Here is a 5,277-nt window from a genome sequence, read left to right on the forward strand (position 1 = left end):
GCATTCCAGTTGGGGTGACAGAGTGAGACTCCAACTCAAAAAAAAAAAAAAAAAAAAAAAGCTTCAGACTGAAGCTTGCAATAACTCAAGAGTGTTTTCTTTCTGTTAATATTTAGAAAAAAAATTAGGGTGCCCACAGTGGTGTACTAAGTGTACATAAAACAAAAAACTCAAGGAGAAAGCACCACATTTAGCAACGCAAACTATGCCATTTTTATGACTGAAAAAGTAATCTTCAACGCTGGGGATGACTAATACTGAAATATATCAACAGAAAAACCTTTTCTACCCTGAATCTCAGCAGTTAGTTAGGCTGTTTTAAGCACAAGGAACAAAGAAGCATTCGAAATTTATGACGATCCTAGCACATTCAGCATGCATAAATTAAGATGTCAGGTTAACTGACACTTTGAAATATATGGTGCTGTCACCAACCAAACTATGAAGATATAAAGAGTTGATGCAATCAAGTTAGCTTAAAGCTTTGTCTCTTTTTGAGGTTCCAGAACTCATCCTTCAACGTCCCCTTGCTTCCCTTCTTTTATGACTCCTTCCTTTCCTGCCTCTGCCAGCTGGACCAGTTATCCTTGGTGTTCCCCCAGCACTGCATTTAGTGAGCCTACTGATGATCGAATAAGTGTATTTGCATTTGCATGCACATGTTCATATACCAACATTTATATACACAAGAGTAAAAACAGTCTATTGTATTTAGATAGCCACATTTCCCATTTTAACTTTTACTTGTCTGCCTTTTTATTCCTCCTTCAACATATGCAGAAACACACATACCCCTCTAGAAATGTTGATGGGTTAAAAGTTAGAATTTTGCATTAAGCACATCCAGGGAAAACATTCTTCACCTCAGCTCCCTTACCTCCTTCATGTTTCTGATCACTATCAAAATGAAGCCTGTTTTGACCACTTTATCGAACACAAGTTGCCTACCTCATGGTCCATCACTCTTCATCCCCTTTATCCTGTTTAATTTTCTTTATATTGCCTGTCACCTCTGACAATACTAGAATTTATTAATTTATTCTGTTCAGAGTTTATAATCTACCTGACTCTTTCTCACTAGAATGCAAACCCTGTGAAGGTAGGAGCCTTCGTTTCGGTTCCCAGAACAGCAGCAATAACTTAAGAAATAGCTGCTGGGTGACTGAATATTTTCTAAATAATTTAACCACAAAAAAAATCTAAAAGAAATCTCATTTTTAGATCATCAGTTCAGTACAACTTCAAAAGCACATTGGCAAAACCCATCTGTACAGGAAAAAAATTGTCTCAGGCTTCTTCTATTTTTCACATACATCTGTCTATAGCATGAATTAGGATTTTTTTTTTAAGCAAGAAATTAAATTGGCCACAGACTAAGTGAAACCCTTGATTCAAGTTATCTAAATGTTCCTAGAAAAACAAATTTAATTAAGTCTGAATTCAAATATTCAAGTAACTCTGTCCCTGGTTAGTCTAATACCACCGACAAATTCCACCCAGTGAAGATGTAGTTTGCTGATTTATAGTTCTATCAAAACTGAGAATAATACGGGGTTTTGATTTAATATATGCAGTAGGAGCTACAGATAAACTAGGTGTGCCTCCTCACTTCACTTAGTCATTTTAACATTATAGATGTACAGTGCATGTGTGTATATCTCATGTATGAAGCATTACTACCTTATAAATATCTCACTTAACTCATTTTCCACAAGCAACTACTACTCATAAGTTAAATGTGAGGGATCAAAAGGGTCAAAAAAAGAAGAATGTTATCTGCATAGCTCTTCCCAGTTTGGTGCCAGTATCTGCATTTCAAAGCACAATGTAATTTGGTGGGTGGATAGCAAGCAGTAAATCTCAGTAAATCTGGCAAGGCATCTTGGATCCACAACCCCTGAAAATCTATAAAGGCCTGATAAATAAATTATGGCAAAATCAAAAATCAACCTCTTCAAAACACTTGACTAATTTGTCCTTGACATTTAGTTTTTAAAATATAATCCTTAAAATCTTAACCCTCCCTCCAAACGTGACATGTTGTGTATGTGTCAAGATTGTACAGAAAAAGCTAATTTTATATTAAAAAATCAGCTGTCTGGTTAAGATCTCAAAGTCAAAATTTTCAAGTATTCTGAAATATTACTTAAAGAAAATAAAAGGCAATTTGCACTATTTCTTAAAACTATAAAATCAATATGTGAGACTCTCCTAGCCACAGTGAAGATGTCAGACACACTCAATATTTTTGTGGAATTACTTAATGGGACTTTGCAGTTAAACAGTTTATGTAAAGCTCTAGTTCAGTATCAAGTACTAAGTACTAAATAAGTATTTTTTAAATAATTATTTTTAAAAAATCATTCCATCAGAGAGCCACTCAAGGACTTAAATCTAGAGACTACTGTATTGGTGTTAAGTCAGTAACATAAATAAAGAAATGTGCAAACAAAAAAATCTATATGAAGATGAGAATAAAATTGTGTTAATCTCTGTTAATGCAGAGTACACACTGATGGCTAATTCATAATAGCAGTTGAGCCAATTTTACTCATATCACAGCTTCGAATATTATAAGACTGTTTGTAGCAGCTCATTTGTTTTATTATGCTTGATTGAGGCTGATACTGAAATTAATGAGTTTTACTAATGCACAAATCAGTTGAGATTTTAGAAAAAAAGTCTAGAAATATACTGATAAGGAAAAGACAGTAGAACAGGCTAAACAATCAAGAGTTAACTTGGAAATGATAAAATTAAATGAATGTTAAAAAAAAAAACCCAAAAGATTACTCCAAGAGTTCACATATCAATATACAGTTAGCAGAGCAGACTTTTCTCACCCTGAATAGGCTTGGCAAGCTCCTGGATCTCACAATGAGTTATTCCTGCTGCTACATCCCAAATGATGATCTTTACATTGACATCAGCAGAAACTAAGCACAGGCAATATGGTGAGCCACTGCTATGCTAATAGTTTTCCTGGGCCCATTTAACCTATTATCAAAAAGAAATCAAATCAAATAAATACTTGCACTAGGTGAAACCAAATATAATTTTCATAAAACATCAACCAGAATCCATACCACATTTATGTTATAAAATATTTAACAAAAATAAACATGGCTTTCTTTGTGAAATTAAACATTTTTACTATTTATGATTCTTTTTAAAAGTTGCAGTGTAGTTTTGAAAACATCACAATATTCCTGCCTTTAAAATATAAAATATTTTAAAATATAAAATATCACGGCCTTAAGGTTTTGGAAAATTTAGGTAAAAATTCCAGAACACACTGGAAATTACTTTTCCTAAAAATCTAATTATGACAAAATATCTAAAATCATAAATTGCTAAGAAGAATGTTTTTGTGTATTCTATTCTCCCAATTACAGGATACAACTTAAAACAAAAGCAAACAAAAAATTCTAGCTGTTCCTCTTTCATAAAAACGTAATCATTTTTTCTTTTAAAAAAGTATACTTCCTATCTCTAGCAATATTAAGAACATAATTTTAAAAATTAAACAATCCCAAGAATTCCAAAGTATATTTAATTGTATTTTTTTTTTTTTTTGAGTTGGAGTCTCACTCGGTCGCCCAGACTGGAGTGCAGCGGCCGCTCCCGGCCACCGCAGCCTCGGCCTGCTGGGCTCCGGCGATCCTTCTGCCTCAGCCTTCCGAGTAGCCGGAATTACAGGCATGCGCTACCACGCCCGGCTGACTTTTTGATTTATTGTAGAGATGAGATCTCGCTGCCCAGGTGGGTCTCGAACCCACGGACTCAGGCAATCCACTAACCTCAGCCTCCCAAAGGCGCTGGATTACAGGCTGAGCCACTGAGCCCGGCTAATTATATTCTTAAACAATGAATACTGACAGAGTAAGAGATAAGCATATAGCCCTAACCATGAATCAGGTCTACCATGGCCACTACCCTCCTCACTACCACCCCTCTCTTCTATCTCAGGAATCTGCTTATTTTCTTCAAAGCATTTACTAGACAGTTTGTTCTTTTCGCCAACCCATGAACTATCATAGGGCAGCTCACGTAGGCTTTGTTCATATTTCTATCCACAGACCTGAGTACAGAGCCTAAAGCTGTGTTTAATAAATGAAAATCTTCAAACATGTACATTATATAGACATCTGTTAACATACACACATATATATACATAAATACATTCACACATAATGCTGGTAGAAGAGTAAGCTAAGCAATTGCAATAGTATTCCTGAAGAAGATAGAAACAGAAAGTTTTCTGAACATGTGTTAATAAGACTTAAGGTTTTAGTGCAATAGGTCTCCTCCTCAGGCAAAAACTGTTTTAGTAAAATATGTGTGTAGTATGTGCACGTGAATATCTGTGTGTGTACATGTCTGCATGTATATGAGTGTATACGTATATACACATATAGTGTGTGTATGTATGCAGTCAGTCCTCGTTATTTAACGACTCTGCATTCACAAACTGCTGACCCAAGCATAAGGAGAAAACCTTGAAGCTCATCAGAGGGAAAAAGATACGATACAAAAAAATAACAAAAATTTTTCATCGGAAAAGTCATAACCTGGAATATAGTGGAGTAACATCTTTAAAGTACAGTGAACAGATAGAGTAACAGAGACGACCTGTTAAGGACACCAACCGTCCTACGCAGGAGGGGCCAAAAAAGAGAGGATAAGAACAGCTGATGGAACAGGCAGGCGCCTAGCTCAGGAACCAGAACACTGTTGAAAAAATGTAAGTGAAAGGTAGAATAAGAAAGTGAGAAAGAAAAGACAAGTCGGAGGAGAGAAAGCAGACAGAATTAACGGAGGAAGAGGAGAAGCCTGGGAGCTGGAGGAGCGGCAGAAAACGGGAATGGGATGGTCCAAGGAGGAAGTGCTTACAGAGCAGCAGGGAAACGAATAGGGCAAATGTATTTACAAGGGGGAATTTCCCACACGGGGCACTTACTACTTTGCGCACACACACACAAATCCATCATCTAAAGCGAATCTCCCAGGGTGAGGGCGGCTCCCAGTCTTGGTAAGGCCTAAATAACCCCTTGCTCTTTCCTCTTCCCCCTCACAAACTGAAAGAACCTCTTTTCTTTCTCCTTCCCCCGCTCACACTTCTGGCCGATCTTGGCCTGGAAGCCCCGTGCCCTCACCAGTCCACCGCTGCCTGTTGTGGGAACTGAGGGCGCCGAAGAGAATGGGCGCCGACACCTTGCAGTCCACCGTGGCGGGTAGCATCAGGACGCCTAGCCCGGGGTCGGCGCCCAGTCGCCA

General features: G+C 37.2%; 1 pseudogene; it reads right to left on the reverse strand.

Moving 5' to 3' along the window:
• The window catches only part of LOC103262662, a 13,395-nt pseudogene extending 10,479 nt beyond the window's left edge, over positions 1-2,916 (reverse strand).
• Positions 2,917-5,277: the final 2,361 nt, after the last annotated feature.

This window comes from Carlito syrichta, unplaced genomic scaffold (genome assembly GCF_000164805.1).
Source record: "Carlito syrichta isolate Samal-C Ts95f unplaced genomic scaffold, Tarsius_syrichta-2.0.1 Scaffold304585, whole genome shotgun sequence".
In the NCBI taxonomy this organism is placed as follows: domain Eukaryota; kingdom Metazoa; phylum Chordata; class Mammalia; order Primates; family Tarsiidae; genus Carlito; species Carlito syrichta.